The sequence below is a fragment of the Strix uralensis genome, chromosome 3 (assembly GCF_047716275.1).
Source record: "Strix uralensis isolate ZFMK-TIS-50842 chromosome 3, bStrUra1, whole genome shotgun sequence".
NCBI classification, from domain to species: domain Eukaryota; kingdom Metazoa; phylum Chordata; class Aves; order Strigiformes; family Strigidae; genus Strix; species Strix uralensis.
The window spans coordinates 24,817,183-24,836,909 of record NC_133974.1 but is presented as its reverse complement, the minus strand read 5'-3'; the positions used below and the strand labels follow the sequence as shown (position 1 = coordinate 24,836,909).

The following is a 19,727-nucleotide window of genomic DNA, read 5'->3' as shown; positions in this document are numbered from 1 at the left end:
CCTCAAGTTGCGCCAAGGAAGGTTTAGACTAGATATTAGGAAGCATTTCTTTACAGAACAGGTTGTTAGGTGTTGGAATGGGCTGCCCAGGGCAGTGGTGGAGTCCTCATCCCTGGAGGTGTTTAAGAGTTGGGTCGACATAGCGCTTAGGGATATGGTGTAGTTGGGAGCTGTTAATGTTGGGTTGATGGTTGGACTGGATGATCTTCAAGGTCTTTTCCAACCTAAACAATTCTGTGATTCTGTGGAATTTTAACCCCAAAAAAGTGATCTAAATTACCCTAGCCTCATTTGTCTTGCTTCTGTCTCAAAGAAATGAGAACCTTGACAATGTGAGCATCTTTAATTTTTCTTGACTGTGAACTTCAATTTGATACTTTCTGAAGTTGATTCATTCTAGTAAAAAATACCTGCTCTCTTTTAGTATATATGCACGTATTAATATTTTCCATTTTAATAGGTTTCATAGACCTGCAGGTAGAAAGAACTCTTGCTTATTAACATATGGTATCACTTTTGGTTAATTTCCATGATAATTAGTTTACCTTAAGGATAAGGACAAAAGCAGTTAATACTATTTTCAGTAGTTTCTTATGGGCACGTATGGTGAAAAAGATTTGACAGTAATTTTGTCAAAATAGCTTTCATACAAAAGATGCTGCAAAACATTGAGAGAAGACTGTTCACTGTTCAGTAACTGAAAATAACTTCATAGTGGGAGTTCTGCCTAAACATTTTCCATAAACTGAAGCAGCCTAAGTGTTTTGTTTCACCTGTAGTTACTTTACTGTTTCAATGCCAAAACAGGCAAAATAAAGAGTAAAGAGTTATGAAGGTGTTAGCTTCAAGTTTAGTAAACTGTACATTTATTTCAATGAGGACATTGTCAGACTTGCCTGCACAGGTTTTTATAAGTGGTATCTGTGGCTGATGGCATATTGTGATCTGTAGTGATGAAAGGAACAAGAATGGAAAATACTGCCCAGTGGTCAGCCAGGAAACCCAGTGTTGGTTCTCCACACCAGTATACTTCTACAGGTGGGCTCTCCATTGAAGCAGGTGGTGATGATGACTGTAATTAGGATTATATTTTCACCATGATTTTTCCCGAGTACTATATACTTTTCTTTGGGACTCACTCAAACTAACCATGGGTTATTCCTATTCATGGTACTGATTAGAGTATGCCAATTAGGTCAAGTGGTGTACATTCATAGGTTGTTACATTTCTGTGTGCATATATTGTTGGATAATATTTATTGAATATTTAAATTACTATTATCTGCTTTTTTATGCACCTTGTTTTGGTTTTCTTTAATGTGAACTGAAATCTTCAAAACAATAAGTAAGGAAAGTGGAAGAAAGAAGGGGTGATTCTCATGACAGTGGCAATTGCTTCCCATGAGAATCCTCCATAGCAACACTACTGGTATTTGCAGGTCCATGGCCATGAGAATAACAATATGACAACAACGAGGAAAAAGTACCATCACAGAGGGTCTTGAAACACTATTACAATTGCTTAAGTGAGATGGTACAGAGCTGTGAGTTAAAAAGCAGATGGAGGACTGTAGCATTACTATGGCTAAGACATTAAGGTATCTGAAGACATTGTGCAACACATTCAGCCTGTACAGTTACACAGCTCAAGTATGTTGTGTTGCCTGAGGGCAATGATGTATTCTTTATTTAAGTTAATCCCACCCCTTCTTGTCCCTTCTTTCATGGTTTCATCTTTTTTACTTGTGCCATTTCTAGGGACATGTTTATTAAGAAAATATGTTTTATTTATAGAATCCATTTGTGAATTACATAAAGTAGAAATAGGAAGTACATAGTGGAGAGTATTGGCACAAGTTATGTATGTGACACTTGGCATTTTTACCTCAATCCAAAGTTATGATCTTTGTCTCATCGAACCTCTATGAATAAATTCAAAAATTTAAATCTGTCTGCTGAGTTATTTTTCTACTATCATTTCTCTTTCTGGTATTTCTAATCTAAAGGCATCTGTGTATTTCTGTACTTGTCTAATTTATCAGAGATACCTTGTTTCATTTATGGAGTTCAATCTCTTACTTCTGGGGACTTTCTGAAAATACCTGAAATATGCACTGTGATTTTTGCAGTAGTAGTGGCATCTCTGTTGTGAAGTAGATTGTTATCATTTGATGGCTGAATTCTCACTTTCAGACTTGTTTTACAACCAATTGTGAGTCATCTGTGTTTTTGTAGTTTTGGAAATTAATTTCAGAATTGTAAAATATGAAATGTTTACAATCTCAGAAGTGTAGTAAATGTCTTAATATAAAGGTGAATAATAACTCTTTTCTCTGTTTTACCTCAATACTCTAATTAGTTTTATCAGAAGTTTCTCATCTTCTTTTACTGTTGACAAAACTTTTATACTTCTGCACTCTCAGTGTATCTCCTGCTTAGGCCCAGTGTAAAATCTTAAACCTCAATCCTGTCACAAGATACCTTGATGATTCTGCTTCCCGTTTGTTTAACAGTGAAAGAACCTGTCCAAAAATGGAATCTTATTTTAAGAATGAGAAAGTTAATGTATTACAACGTGTGACCTCAAAGACACTGTCTTTGTGATTGCAGTTAGCTAAAAAGAAAGTAAACTGCAGGCTTTGATGGCGTGTACATGGTCTATAGAGACAAAGTAAAGAGCATCCTTCTTTGAATCTTTTTTACCAAAAAGTCTGAGTTTTGCTCAGGATTAGAACATGACTCCTCACCCTCTTGGGCAATGTTTTACAATTGACCGACTGAATCTTGACTTTGTATTTATTACAGTACAATCAATTTTTATATTAATATTTACAAAGTGTCTTAGACTACAGTTTATAGAAAATTGTTACTTTAGCTGAGCTTGTCTCACTTTGATTATGAAATAGAGAAACATTTTGATGATGCAATTCACCTATCCTACATCAGTATGTCCACTTAAAAATGGCATGAAATAATGCCTGTAAATGAATTGATATGTATTGCAGATTTTGTACATGAGTAGTAAATCTAATCCACTTTACAGTTTGCCTAATGATTAAGGAAGAAACAATTATTTCCATATTCTTACACCTCTTCTTTGACTCACCTTCAGAAATGTCTTAATGTCAGAAATATGTAGTGCTGTCTATATTCTTATTACTCAGATTTCTTGATGTTTAATACAGTTGATATTTACTTTAAGAAAAGTTCTGTAATCTGCCTAATTAGTCAGGCTTCATAGACTGTACATGCAACTCTCCAATAGTTGGACCCACAAGAAAGATTTCAGACATAGGTCCTCAAGAAATATTTACTATTAATAGTTTTGAATACAGAGGAATAAAACTGTACCTGTATCACTTTAAAAAAAAAAAAAAAAAAAAGTTGGCTAAGGAAACACAGATGGTAAAACTAATGTTGAGACAAGCTTGTAAACTTGACTAAGCTGATAAACAGCTACTGTGTTAGAAAATACAATAGTTGCGTTGATATTTTTTCTATAAGTCATCATCAGTGGTCATGTATTATAAAGACAGCAATAATTTAAACATTACCTATACTATCAATAAGTAAAATGCAAGGTGCTACAGGCAACATTAACTCTGTTGTTAAACTTTCTAAATCACATTAGAAACATATTATTATTACTAAACCAGAAAACTATTAACCCATGTTAAAAAATTCAAAATCATAGAATCATAGAATGGTTTGGGTTGAAAGGGACCTCAAAGATCATCTAGTTACAACCTCCCTGCTATAAAGTCTCCCTGGAACGTTCTCTTCTCTAGACTGTAAAACCCCAACTCTCAGCCTGTCCTCATCAGGGAGCTGCTCCAGCAACACAGTACTCCAGGTGGGGTATCATGAGAGCAGACTAGGGGAAGAGAATCACCTCCCTTGACCTGCTGGCCACACTTCTCTTGATGCAGCCCAGGATACAGCTGGTGTTCCAGGCAGTGAGTGCACATTCCTGGCTCATAGTCAGTTTTCCATGCACCAATACACCCAAGTTGTCCTCCTCAGGGCTGCTCTCAATCCACTCATATCACAGCCTGCATCTATGCTTGGCATTGTCTTGACCCCTGTGCAGGACCTTACACTTGGCCTTGTTGAACTTCATGAGGTTTACACGGGCCCAGCTCTCAAGCCTGTCACGGTCCCTCTGGATGACATTCTTTCCCTCCAAGTGTGTTGACCACACCACACGGCTTGGCGGCTTGGTGTCATTGGCAAACTTGGTGAGGGTGCACCCAGTCCTACTGTTCATGTCTTCACAAAGGTGTTAAACAGCACCGGTCCCAATACTGACCCCTGCAGAACGCCACTTGTCACTGCTCTCCCCTTGGATATAGAGCTGTTGAACGCAGCTCTTTGAGTGCGACCATCGAGCCAGTTCCTTATCCACTGAGTGGTCCATCTGTCAACTCCATGTCTCTCTAATTTAGAGACAAGGGTGTCGTGTGGGACAGTGTCAAATGCTTTGCACAAGTTGAGGTAGATGACATCAGTTGCTCCTCCCTTATTCACCGACACTGTAACCCCATCGTAGAAGGGCACCAAATTTGTCAGACCCAATTTGCCCTTAGTGAAGCCATGATGGTTCCTTATTTTGCATGTGCCCTAGCATAGTTTCAAGAAGGATCCTCTCTCCATGATCTTGCTGGGCACAGAGGTGAGACTGACTGGCCTGTAGTTGCCTGGGTCTTCTTTTTTTCCCTTTTTAAAAATGGGGTTGCATTTCCCCTTTTCCAGTCAGTGAGATCTTCACCGGACTGCCACGACTTCTCAAATATGATAGATAGTGTCTTAGGCACTTCATCTGCCAGTTTCCTCAGGACCCACAGATGCATCTGGTTAGGTCCTATGGACTTGTGCACCTTCTTATTGCTTAGAAGGTCTTGAGCCTGTCTTCTCCTACAGTTCGTGCTCCCAGTCCCTGCCTTTGCCTCTGTGTCTTGGGCGGTGTGGCCGGAGCACTTGCTGGTGAAGACCGAGGCAAAAAGGTCATTGAGTACCTCAACCTTCTCTATATCCCGGGTAACCAGGTCTCCCATTTCCTTCTGGAGAGGTCCCACATTTTCACTAGTCTTCCTTTTATCATCAACGTACCTATAGAAACTTTTTTTGTTGTCCTCGACATCCCTGGTCAGATTTAATTCTATCAGGGCTTTGGCCTTCCTAACCTGATCCCTGGGTACACGGACAGTTTCTCTGTGCTTTCCCCCACCCTCTGTAGTCTCCCTTTTTGTGTCTGAGCTTGTTGAGGAGCTCCTTGTTCATCCATGCAGGCCTCCTGGCATTTTTACCTAACTTCCTCTTTGTCGGGATGCATCGTTCCTGAGCTTGGAGGAGGTGATCCTTGAATATTAACCAGCTTTCTTGGGCCCCTCTTCCCTCCAGGGCTTTATTCCATGCTACATTACCGAGCAGATCCTTGTAGAGGCCAAAGTCTGCTCTCCTGAACTCCAGGGTAGCGAGCTTGCTGTGTTGCCTCTTTTTCTGCCTTAATGGTCTTGAACTCCTTCTTTTCAAGGCTGTCCTTGAGCTTCACACTCGCCTCCAGTCCCTCCTTGTTAGTGAAAACAAAGTCCAGAATAGCAACTTTCCTTTTCTCTTCTATCACTTGGAGAAGGAAGTTACCATCAATGCATTCCAGGAGTCTCCTGGTTTGCTTATGCCCTGCTGTGTTGTCCCTCCTACAGATATTGGGGTGGCTGAAGTCCCCCATGAGGACCAGGGATTGTTAATGTGAGGCTGCTCCTACCTGTCTATAGAGAGCATCATCTGCTTGGAGTTCCTGGGTGGTGGCAAGTAGCAGATTGCCACTATAATGACACCTGTCCCTGCCCTCTCTTTAATGCTGACCTCTAAGCTCTCGATCAGCTCCTCATCCACTCCCAGGCAGAGCTCGATGCGCTCCATCTGGCCGTTGACATAGAGTACAACACCGCCACCTCGTCTCCCCTTCATGTCCTTCCTAAAGAGCCTGTATCTTTTCATTCCAGCACTCTAGTCATAGGAGAAATCCCACCATGTCTCCGTGATGCCAGTAAGATCACAGCCCTACAGGCATGCGTGTGTCTCTAGCTTCTCTTATTTATTTCCCATGCTATGTGTGTTTGCATAGAAACATGCTGAAGAAATAATCTGTGCCTGAGGTTGCTTTTCTTAAAAAGATATTCTATAGACTGTATGTGAAAATCCTTCATTCTCTGTTATATATCCCCAGACATCTTAACAGAATGGGTTAATACATTTCTGAAATAATTCTCTGAAAGCATCTACAGTTTCTGTGAAAAGGCCAGAAATTTAAATTGTTCTGTCCTTGAAGAAAGAGGTATATTGCAATACCACAATAAGTATATCAATGGATCTATATTGAAATCGTCTTTCCCTTATAATCTATGACAATTTTCCTTACTGAAGCCAGCATGACCAGGTGTCACTCCACATATCTTCATTAAGTAAAGAGAAGGAAAACAAAATGTACGTAGTTAATGTTGCTAAAATGGATGTTGATTTCTGCTATAGACATAGAGAAATTAGTGACACTATGACACTATCACAGCTGAGATTTCATGATAAAGAACTCTAATGTATCTCAGTGAATACTTGTGTATATAGCTACTTGAGTAGGGAGGGGGCTGGTAAAATCTTCAAGTTTTATTACAGAACCAAAGAAATGAGAAGGAAGTTTATTCAGAGTAAAAAATGACAGATTTAGGCTGTCATTAAGACAGTTTTCAGAATGTCAGAGATAGACATGTTTAGAAAGTAAAGGAATCAAAAGACTGGACTGTAAGTTCTAGTTATCTCTCTAATATAATGTTTTTCTTTACCTGGGTATTTAGTAAGGGTATGAAAGACTTCAGTGTATTTCTTCATACAAAGGACATATCTGAAATCCTCATATGCCACCTCCTGGAAGAATAACATAAACATGCTGAATGGTAATCTTGTTGAAGGTTGTTGCCAGTCTCCCATGTTGAAGTTGCTTCAGTCTGAATAAGTTTTAAATATTCATTAGAATGGGGCCTGATGTCTTCTGAGGACTCTGATTAAATTGATTTAGGTGGAACAAAAGTACTCATTTTGAATGACTAAACTGTGTATTGAAAGAAATCTTTTTGAGCTCTAGTTTAAATTCCAGTTCTGCCATGCAATGACTCTAAAACGTGACTGATATTTGTATTTTATATTACTGTATATATAAAGAACAACATGAGACATACACTTAAATAGCGAGTGTGCATAAAGTGTAATCCTAAAGATGAAAACAATATTAATATCAGCATACCACCATTTTGAGGTCATGGGTTAATCTTGTAACACTAACAGACAAAGTGTATTTCTACCAATGAGATGCTAAGACTATTTTTACAAGGAAACTTTTCTTGCAATTTGCTGCTCGTCGTGGCCTAAAGCAGGGACCTTCTTCAGATACAATAGGTAAAGAATTTTTCATTAAAGTAATTCTTAAATCAAGCATTTTTTTTTTTTTTTTAATTAATTTTCCTCTCAAGCTGCATTTCGGCTGTGTTTTGGCCACAGGTAAAGACCACTCATGCCCAGACTTGCCCAGCAACTTGTGATCTGACGTAGTATATAAGCATATTTGAATCAAGAGAAAGATTAGAATTATGCCATTTCTTAATACAGTTCCAAGCATACCTCTACGTGTTACATGGATGAGATAGATGTAGTCATTGCCATTCAAGTCAGGATAGTGTAATATGGTAATATGACATTATGCCTTGTAACAATATTGAACAGTAATGTCAGGTCAAGAAGTTGGCCCTGGACACCTTCCTGATAGGGCCTAGAGTTGCAGCCAAAAAAAAAGGAATGATAAGGTGAATAATGTGCCTGAGTTTGGCTTATTCCACTCGTGGGTGTGCCACATCTAAAAATACGTGCTTTATGCTGTTAAGATCCAAGGTGGATCATGCAGCCAGCTGATCATTAGGCTGCTTTCATGCTTGTGTTCCCATGAGTTGTATCACACTGACATAGAAGCAGATGATAGTCAGCTTGAACATTTAGGTGTGAACATTTTAGAATTTTATTAAGCTTGAGATTTTTCTCCCATTCAAGTCAGTAAACCTGTCAGTCTGATAAAAATATCTAATCTTTTGATAACCAGTATAACAACACCTGTTTCATCTTTCACTTTTCACATTGTTCACTTTTTATTCTTGCCTTTACATGGTTATATAAACTAACGAAGTTATTTCACTAGCCTATCCTTCAGTTCATAACAGTGTTATAAAAGAAATCTGGTGTCTCTGTGACATAATCCTGAGCATTTTATATAATTTGAAGTTATTAAGAATTCTTGGAGATGTCAGGAAGTATATCAGCCCCTGCAAGCAGCTGAAAATGTCAAGTTTACAACCTTAATTTGTATTGATACTCAGCTGAGCAGTAAAGCTTTAAGCTCTTCATTATAATGTTGTTCGGAAGAAGATACTTCTTTCCCCCTGAGACTAGCAGAAAAATACTTTGAAAAACATATTTCATTTGCTCAGATAAATGTCAGTTGTATTTTTTGCATACAGCTATAGTACTTAGTAAACCTTAAAACTAACACACAACTAACTTATAAATGTCATTGCACTACCAATATTGATATAAAACTTTGTTAATGCTTGGAGATTTGATAAAACCTATGCTGAAAGAAATTAATGGAATTAAGCTTTTTTAGGACTCACAATTAGATGTGCATTCAGGGAAATCATTATGTACAGTTGTAAATCTTGGAAAGAAAGCAACTCATAAGTCATTCAAGGAATACTTTGAGCTCCTATTTTACTCTAAGCTTTTATCTTTAATTTATTTAATGTATTTTAACTTTTCTTTTTATATTGTGTTCCTATGTATTATAATTCAGACATTATTCAAGAATGTGTGGTTTTGGAGGACAGGCAATAAATATATTTAATATTTTATATGAATATTTTATTATGTTAAAGCTATTTGTTTTTGTTGAGAACTGTTAGAGAGTTTCACCATAATATTGTATGAATGAATCTGTTTGTAGTGCCATACAGTGGAGGTTAGTTTTATGAATGGGCAAATGTCAGTCACTTAACTTCCAGCACAATGTATCAATCATTTTCAAATAAGGAAGCTTTCTTATATTTTTATCTGACCTTCTTAGAGTTTATTTTTTGGGTAAGCCTACAGCAGGCATAAAATAAAGAGAGGCATGCTAAGTTCCTGATAATTACTGTAACAGTTTCAAATTTTTAATAGTGGAGAATCTCTTTGCCTGAATTTTGTATAACAGTTGGGGGGGCAGACAGAACCCCCTTTTCATCTAGAAAATACACATAGATTTGCGTAACATAACATCATGGTGATATACTTCAATTAGTTGAGTGTATTGCACATTTATGTATTAGCAGGATGTACAGGATAAGATCAAATTTCCATCTATGACACTATACTTTATTAGACAATTGCTTAGTGAAGAGTATAAAAAGGAGTAAGTTTGTAAAACCACATATCGCTTCTTCTCCCTCCTAAATTAACGAATAACAAAACCAAAAAGTCCAAATTGTTTGAGTACAAATTTGTTAAGTAAATGCATTTTATATCTTTTATATTTTTATATTATTTGCATAACTCTGCTTCTAAAGTCCTATTTTTATTTTATAAGAGCACATTTCAGAGTCTTCAGCCAGGTCTTGATATCATTATGCTCAGTTATGCTCCACAGACATACAACCAATGCCTGTTAATCATCTCAGTCAGTTTACAAATTAACATATAGCTGTTCAGTTATACTGTTTAAGCAATGTATTAGCTTCTTTCACTATAACCTTTAATGTAATGCATTCTTTTGTGCTAATAATGGAGATTCTCAATATTCTGGAAAAGAATGTGTATGTTAAATATAGTGTGGTTTACAGGCCTGATATCTGTGTATATTTTAAATTTTCTGATTTCATTGAGGAATATCTTTATTGATATTTAAACTTCAGAAATTAAAAAGTAAACAATCAAAAACTCTAAACACTCTCAACATTTAAAATTTGGTTAGGTATAGCCAGTATACAGCACATGTATTCTTTCTTAGTTAAGACATGACTGTGACTGGGAAGCTTCCTTCTCCCTTCCCCTCCAGATTGCAGCTGTGTCTGACTGATTAGGCATATATGCATTCATATTTTTTCAGCAATTGACTCAACAAATTAAAACTATTCATGAGTTGAAAGCCTTTGTTTGCCTCTTTGTATAAAAATATTATACTTTCAAACAATAACATGTTGTCTCTGAATAAGAGAATTGTTATGGTTTAGCTCAGCCAGTGAAGATTATTCTTATAGTCAAACTTTGGAAAGTAGTTTCACATCATAATTAAACATATGCCATGTAGAAAACAGCTCAGACAATTTTAATTGTATTATAGAAAAGTAAAATTTTGTATAGCTTTTTATCTAGGTTAATTATTCAGTATGTTTGACTTTAACATAAATGTTATTTCCAGATCCTAGTTAAACTTTAATTACAGGTTTACCATGGCTGTATTTTTTTAAAACATTATTAACATTTGATTATTTTTCTTAAAGACTAGATAGCAACAAATTTTAAAAATAAAATTGGCATTTTCTAATAAGATTCTAATAAGATATATGTAAGAATTAAGTGTAAGTATTAACTGATGTTTTGGGGAGTTTTGTTTCTTTGTTTTTTACTGCTGACAGATGTTTCTTTGTATTTTGTTACTTTTGCTGAAAAAAACTCAAACAATGGAATTGAGCAGAGTTGAGTCTTAAGTTTTAGAAACATAAATCCCATTCTCTGCTTCTTAGCAGATACAGCTGAGTTGAAAGTTTGATAAAACTTAATCATTTTTAGTAAATGTAAATTTGCAATAGCCTTTTACCGGTTAAAACCCTCTCCATTTGTTGCCTTTTTGATACTTGTTTTTAATATAGAAAATACCACAGTGTATGCACCATAAAATTAACTGTCCACCTACGTTACCTCAGAAGATACTCCTTTCACTCTTTTAAGCCTAAATAATTCTAGTTTACTAATTTGACTTATGTATTTCACAAAGTGGTGAAATACTCAGAATGTCATGTTAAAATCTATAACTGAGATTGTCTGGCATTCTTAAGCATCCTCCATCATTTGTAAAGTTTCTGGAAATGATAGTTCAAAAGAAAGATACATCACAGATAGACAGCAACAGATAGGATGTTATGAGTTTTTCTTTTGAGGAATACTATGATAAATTCTTATAAAAGTATTTGATTTTTGTGACAGTTTTCTGTATTTTTTAACTGGAAGGATCAAGTCATGAGAATTATATTGCCTTTTAGTTTTGAAGCCTTTTGATGCATGACACCTGCACTCTGGTTATAAAAATCAAACTCTTGATTTCAAATGAACAATATGTCAGACTTTCATATTGCCTCCCCAATGGTGCCGCTTATTTTCCTGTCTATGTTACTTTAAGTAACCATCCTTTTTACAGTGGTAGTGAAAATTGTTTAAATGATGTGATGGCTGATAAATTACCCTTAAGATCAAGGACTCCACCAGTTAACCCAACACTACTAACTCCACAAATTCTACCATTGATGTTTTCTTTAAGTATATCCTTCTGAAGAAATGTGTGAATGAGCTGTTAAAAGGTATAAATTATCACTGAAGTCAATAAACTCTAAGGAAAGCATTGTTTTAAAAATTGTGCTAAATATTTAATTTGCTTCTATAAGGCAAAATACAATATTATTGTAATTTTTCTTGAAGAAAATTTTTATCTAGAACTGTAAAAAAAAAAAAAAAGTATTTTTTCTAAGCCACCAAAAAAATAAAAAAACAAATAAGGCATTTTGCATTTTGATGCCAATGATCGAAGATAATCTTGTGCTAAGAGCCAGACTTTGTCACAGGATTTTCTGTGTATATATATGCATAGTGCCAGCATACTATTAATTCTTTCTGTGAAATAACACAGGGTAATTTGATAAATAGAAAATATTTTACATGTTTATTTATGTAAACATACATTCTCATGACAAGTTGAAGAAACATGTTAGTTTGACCCTAAAAAGACACTGTACACAAAATCTTGTTTCCAGTTAAGACTTTATGGCAGCCATTTAAAAAATTTTAAAAATACATAGATATTCATTTATAGATACATGAGGACCATTTCATGTGTTATTATAATTTCAAAGGATTTGAATATTCTCTCACCTCAAAATTCACCCCAAATGTTTCATATTGTGGTTTTCTTGTAGGTGTATTACAACACATTGCATACTACAAAATGAATTTTGATATGTTTTGCATAAAACCTTAAAATAATTTAGCTTCTATTTCTTGTTATAATATATAAAGAACATATTATTGTTTTTAAGATACACCCAGCTATAAAAACTAGTGTTCTTTTGATCAATGCCAATGATAAAACACTTGGAATAGGAGTTCCCTTTATTTTTTGCCTTTTGGTTGAAAATGTCTGTAATATTATGGCTGCAGGGAGATGCTCAGGAAAGTTGAAATTAACAAAGTATGGTAAATTTAAACTACAGATTTAACTGAGTAATGTACTTTAAATCCCTATATAAGGTCTCTGCATCAGTGACATTGTGACCCTCCATAACTTCAACTTAATCTTCTTCGAAAGAAGAATAAAAAATCCTCTGAGGAGGATTAACCTACAGTAATCTGAGGACAATGGTACACCTGAATGAGTACTTCTACATGTCCTTTAGCATGGCTTGATTTCTGAGCCTAGAACTTGTGTGTTTAGTTGATGACCCTTCCTAAATGCCACATTTAGAAAAACTTTTCATTGAAATTTTGCTAAATTTTAAAATAATGCGCATGGAATACACTACATAAGATCTTCATAAATTAAGAGTAATTATAATATTACAAAAAAATGCATATATCTCCAGCAACATATTTCCTGTGAACTTCTGAGAATCACAATGAGAGGCAACGATTAAGATAGCTTATTTGGTTATTGCATCTGATGAAACAATTCTTCAATAAATGATATATTTTCAGTTAATTATCAACAAATAATGACAAAGTGGAAAGTTTAACAATGCCTGGTATTTGCATTATTTAATAAAATTAATATAAGTACAAATATTCATGAATATACATATAAGTACATATATTTCTATATTTGCATATGTAAATCTATGCATAGTCACCGTGTGCTTACAGACTTGAAGTCTATCCAAATTTTATTTACTGATAAAAGAATTTTCTTCACTTTTTCATAAAAATATGATCAACTCCTATGAAAACTTTCTGTCTCCAGCTTTAAAGATTGGTTTTAATATTTGTTTAAAATCTTTGATAAATAATTTTCAAAGAAAATTAAAAATATTATATTGTTGGCAGACATCACTTTAAAAATATTTTTCCATTCAATGTTGTGTAGAATTATTTGTGATTTTGTTGTGCTGATTATTTGTAAACAGATCAATACTTAAAATAACAGTAGTGCATTGAGAGGACTAATAAAAAGTTATAAAACAGATTCCTTTTTTATTGTATTGTCTTCTCAATATAATAATTAGTATCATTCATATTTGTATTTGAACACAAATATGTTCTGGCATGAGTTATAATTCATATTTTGACCTTTACTTAGTTTTATATGTCCAATGTAAGTAATTTCTTTACCTATTAACTTAATAACATAACATTTTTGTGTTTTTCTACTTTCTATTTGATGACAAAAATACTCTGCATATCATTTAAGGTACTAATCCATAGCACAATAATATTTCCAATTTTACAGCTGACAAACAGAACATGTATATTTTTATGATTAGAAATCTATTCTGTGTTATATGATGATACAATACAATACAATCAAACATGGCAATATCAGATAAAGAAAAAAGGTGGGCTGTAGGGTAGCCGTCTGACAAAAAAAAATGAAGAAGAAAATAAAACTTTAAAAACTGGCTCTGACTTTCATAATTTTGTGAGAAATAATCTGGGAAACTGTGATGATATCTTGGTTGTTAACTGTTTGCAGTATGTTAGTAAACAGTATTTCTTGAAAAAGGGAAAAAAAAGTAATTTGTAAGAATGAGGAGAAAACACCACTGAGCATCCCTTCCTATGAAAAACTTCTACAGTGCAGTCTAAGATGAGCTCAGAGAGAGCTGGAATGCACAGAGCTGGAAGGAACCTGTACAACCCCAGCAGGGGTTAGCTACTACTCACAGGAGAAGGCAACTGACAATTTTTTTTCCCATAAAGACCCAGAAGAGACAATGTAGCGTTTGCTGCCACCCAGAAACTACCCTGAGACTGCATTTGTATTACTAAATAAAATGTGGCCAGGGGCTGTGTTCTTGCCCTGAGGATACATGTGCATAACATGACCCTAAGGAGGGGCCTTGTCTACCCATAGACAAATTGTGTGTGTGAGTGTATTTGTATGTATGTGTCTTGGGGCATGGCAAGAGGGTGTTATTTCAGTTGTGCTAGTGATGTGCATGCTGCATTGTGCAGGCCATGATTCGTGTTTTCATAGCAAGAAACTGAGAGTATATACTGAACACTTCGTGATGTGGTGAGGTATGTCTGAAGATATAAAGCATGTGGAGTGGTGCTGGAGGACTTTGTCGAATACAGAGATGAAAATTTGATGCAATCTTGTCCATCCAGTCTATTGGGAATGGTCCCTGGTGCTTTCTGTCTCAGAGAGTGCTGGTGGGCATCATCAGGAAGTATGCTAAAGCTTGTGCAGTATGAGTATCAAGCTCACCCTAGGCCCTGCTAGTGGTAGAGCTTTAGGCAAGAGTGGCTGGCCTTAGAACAACCTTAGTGTGTGGTGGAAAACATTCACATAGCAAGGTCACAGTGGGAAGAGAAAGAACTGTGTACCAACTCTTCTTTCTTTACATATTTCCATGAACAGCTCTGTGCTGTCATTTTTTAAAGCTTTCATGTTTCTTTTGGTATTTCTCAGTGAAAACAAGCAGTATGTTTTTACATATTGTTTATTCACGAAGTCTACATGTGTGGTGTTGCATCAATACCACATTAATACATACTTGTTGATTAGTTTCCTAAATTTTTGAAATTATTAATTTGTGCAACTTTATCATGAAATTATCTTTATTTTCCTAGTTGTGGATATTTGTGTGTGTGTTGTGGGTTAAGCCCAATAGGGGCAAGGAGGGGGGAGAGATTCTTCAAATTTCCTTCAAGTGGCTAGACCTGGTGGGACAGTCTTTCCATAGCTGAGATACAAACCCAGAGGGTCAAGGGGATGGGGAATAGAGATTCTCTGAATTGCCAGAGCTGGCAGGCCAGTCAGTTGGTGGCTCGATGTCTGCCCAGTCCTTTGTCACCAGGGTGTGGGTATATGACATTGTTGTACTCCATACAAACCTTCACCTGCACTGGATGTCATCTAGATCCTTGGAGGCCTGATTATTGTCCAGCTCACTGTAGACCTTCTCCACCACTGCTAGTTCTCACTACAGTGTGTAGGCTTATTCTGTAAAACTGGTGTCTTATAAATGCTATATTGGGATTTAATACAACCCACCTCATGATATTTTTATATAGTAGATTCATTTTAGTTGTTATTAAGATTAAAAAATATCTGAAATTTCTTGTTCATATGTATTTTTCCATCTTTTTAAGTTAAACTAGATTCTTATTATCATCTCATTAAAATCAACTGTAGCTTTTAGGATTTTGGTGAGGCTCTTGATATGCTTTTTTTTAATTGCTTCATTATGAAAAGTTAAAAAATATAGTCAGGTTTTGGTCATTAAACAGTTTCTGTATCATTTGTGCCTTGATCATAGGATTTATTGAATTTCTTAAATGTTACTTTGTTGATTACCAAGTGCCAAATGGAAATAATTCATAGTGTCACATGATTGAAATGGACAATTAAATTTGAATCTCAAATACTACTAAAACCACAATTCATACTGGTATTTTTTACCGAAGTAAGATCTATGGAAAATATTAAGCAACAGCTGAAGATTTTCGTTCAGACACACAGATATCTATTAGTAAGATCCTCTGCAAAGAATTGATTTATTTCACTAAAGTCTTGCTTTAAAGTTCTTCAGGACTTTTTTCTTTCCAAGTCCTTTCACCAGCTGTGTGATTTATCCATTCAGCTCATAAACAGACATTAATTTCACCCTTTGACTGAAATTGATTTGACATGTGAACACCTCCACCTGTTACAAAGTCAGCATATCCTCCAGAGCAGCCTTTTTACATTGCTCTCTTGTTTTATTAGCGATTTAGATTAAAACAGGTTATTATTATTCAAGATGAAATAATAATTTGTCTTTACATAGCTATGAAATTTGAGAAAAACAATAGTTTGTAATCCAAAACATTGTCAAGAACAATTTTTAGACTTTTTTCATTTATTTGTTGTATATATGGTAGCACATAGAAATTAGATCCATTCAGACTCTTTATTAAATGTGTGAATTGCTGAATTAGGTTAACAAAAAGCTATAATGATATCTAATTTAGTATTGTGTGTGTTTACATGCTCTGTTTTGCATCTAAACACTTCTTAGTGTACAGTACTACTCAATTTTATTTTAATCATGAAGAATTAATGACATTTACTAGAAAATAAATCTAAAATGTGCAGTCTTGGTGTTTTCTGAACATAGCTCATAGAACATTGTACAGTGAAGATTTCTAAGTGCAAAGAATAATGAACTACATTAAATGGGGTATTTGTGCAGATGAAGCTCTATAGTATGTGCTGACTGTAGGTGAAAAACATCAGATTAATGCAGTAAATAACGTAGTATATTTTCAGAAAGGAATTAAATTTGGAGAGCAGTACAAATGACCTTCATTGCCCACAGATTTGGTCTGTGATATGATATTGCAGTTTTTAAAAAATGTATTTTGTGGCATTTTTAATAAATTTGGGTTTAATTACAGACCAATCTTCTCCTCCCTTGTACATTCCCCTCTCCTCTGACCTTTCCAGGCCAGCATAGTCATGGCCAATCGTTTCTTGAGCAGAAAATTATGCACTCTTTGTGGAAAGATTTTAAAAGAGTAGTTCCTTTATGATTCATTTGTAGGCTTGATATTAGTATAGTGTTTTCAAAGGATCTTTATTTTTCCTTTTGATGTCCAAAAAATGTCTTAGTGCTTAAGAAACTTTTAGAAAGCAGAGTAATATTTAGTTGAAAACAAAATCATTACAGTTAGAACACACAATCAAGCAATTGCGGCTATTCTAGCAGTATAGGTTGTAATATATTAAATAAATGAAATATGTGACTCCTTGTAAATACAGGTGTAAACCGCTTCTAGTCTATGCCTCTAGGTATGCCTGTTGATGTGTTTTTCCTTTCTTTTGAAATAAAAACAAAGCTAATATTTCCCTCAGGTAGTGAGTATAATTGGGTTTGTTTAGATGCGAGGGAGTGGTATTAGTATGTGTGCACTTGCATAGCCTTCCTCACAGAAATAAGAGTTCAGATACTCTAAAAAAACCCCTCCTTTTGGATTTTTCCTATCATCTGCAGTACTCACCAGATTTCAGTCTAATAGTCTTTGATGGTTCCAAGGTCTTATATTTGTTGCCACTTTTTATTTTCTAATGTCTATAGCTACTCTGCATGAAATAGTTAACAAAAAATGGGTTTGTAGTCACCTTTACATGAAACATGATAAAAAACCTTCATTCTTAATGCTTCTATTGTGTTGTATTAGAATGCTGTAGCAAAGATTACTGAGTTTCAGTGAGTAACATTTCTCAAACTTATTCAGCTTGCAACTGAACTTTGTTGGACTCATGATTCCAAATATTATAAACAGTTGAGTTTGGTTCAAAATGTAATCCACTGCTTGGAACCACTGCCATAGGTTCCTCTTGTGCTATTTTGCTAACAGTATTATGTAGAGAAAAGAGGAGGAATTTTAAAGGATTTTAGCAAGAACTGTATGTCAAAGAAAACATTCAACTTTTTCTTTAATTTCCTTTCATTCTCACTATGTTCTTAAGAAATTGGGCGTAACGTATTTGTTGGGATTCTCTTCTCATCTGCCAAGATTGCAGTTACATAAAATAAGTTGATTAAACCTGTTCTGTTAGCTTCTCTATAGTATAGACATTTGGATGGAGTATTAGTGTGCTTTCACTAGGACATATACCCTGATGGGAACAACATAAACGTTCATTTACATTTTGTTCCCCCTTACTTGTGCTATTTGAAAAAAACAAAATGCTATTGTCTTTTTCAGCTTCTCCCCCACTGTAAGTCCAAGGTTTCAGGATACTGCAATGAGTTAAAACCATTGCCCTTCACTCCTGTTATGTAATAAATCTTTTCCTGTCACATCCCACCCCCTATGAACTTCATATTAGAAGCCATAGAAAGATTATCTTCTTTTTTATTTTTTTAAATTTGATTGGAATAGATCACTTTAACTAAAGCAATACAAAGTAGTGTTATGAATAGCAACACATATCATCTCTATTCAGGATGAAATGTAATCAGGAAAGCATGGTAGGTGTGACCCCAACACACATCCAGAACTTCTCTTTCCAAGCTGGAAGTTAATAATAGTCAGGCTACCATTGCTGTCTATATGCATTGCATCAAGTTGTAAATGTGTGTAGAAATCACACAACTTTCTCAAGAACTCAAGACTTGTGTTGCATGGCAGTTTTACACCCTTAAGGTAACTGTCAGAGTAAGTGTTCTTTGAGATCTAGTCTTTAGATTCTTGTCTTCAGTTTCTAGTTCTCTGTAGCATTTAAAAATAAATTCTGAGTTTCACTAATAATTGTAACAATTTGGAAACTACAAAGTTGATGTTCTAAGTAGTCTAAATGACAGGATAGAACAAGCCATAAGAGTTGTACTCTTGTGGACACACACCATGTAAGTTCATAGTATTTTCCAATGTGCATGGAAACTTAAAAGAGCTAACTAAAGAAAAAGAACAAAACAGGCAGAATGTTAGTAACACTTTACTTGTTAAACACTTTAAAGTAATTTATTTTTGGTTTTAGGCAAGTATCTTTGTGATGAATAGATAAAGTATTTTAGTCATACCCTGGTGGCTCTATAAAAGCCATAGTTAAGCTTGATTATACATAATTGTAACAGGCACAGGACTTTCTTGTAGCAATTTGCTGGGGTTTTTAGGTTTGTGGAGTTAACTCCACAGACAAATAATATTCAGAAGGAGGGTGTTTTTTCACCAAACAAAACCATTTTAAAATCACCAGCATAACCCAATCTATCCTTCTTCCTTTTCCTTCTGGGTGTGAAAGTGGAAAAACAAGATGGAATTTTCCAACTGAGAAGTCCAGTCTGTATGTACAAAGTCAAATAGATGGCTAATGCTCTTGAAGACTCTGTAACATGCTTTTGTGACATTTTAGTTGTTTAATTCCTCTCACTTAAAATAACACATTAATTTTATTTATTTATTTATTTATGTGTTTGTTTTCTTGTATGTATACTATCCTAATAAAATATTTACATGCACATGTAGGTATGCACTGTTTTCATATGGTTATATGGAATATTTTACAGAGTCAGTTCTAAGCTGTGAGGCTTCTATTGTCTGCAGAGTAGTTTTATGTTAGGTTATGTTCCTCAGAAAGTATGTTACATTAGGGAGGAAAAAGTCTTGTTTGCCTTGTCCTAGTTGCTAAAGCCTTGGTCAGGTTGACATTTTTGGAAAGAGAAGGGAAGTGTGTCTTC

General features: G+C 35.0%; 1 protein-coding gene across 1 annotated transcript in view; it reads left to right on the top strand.

Moving 5' to 3' along the window:
* The window catches only part of CSMD1 (CUB and Sushi multiple domains 1), a 1,283,073-nt gene that overhangs the window by 908,969 nt on the left and 354,377 nt on the right, over positions 1 to 19,727 (top strand). The window lies entirely within an intron of this gene.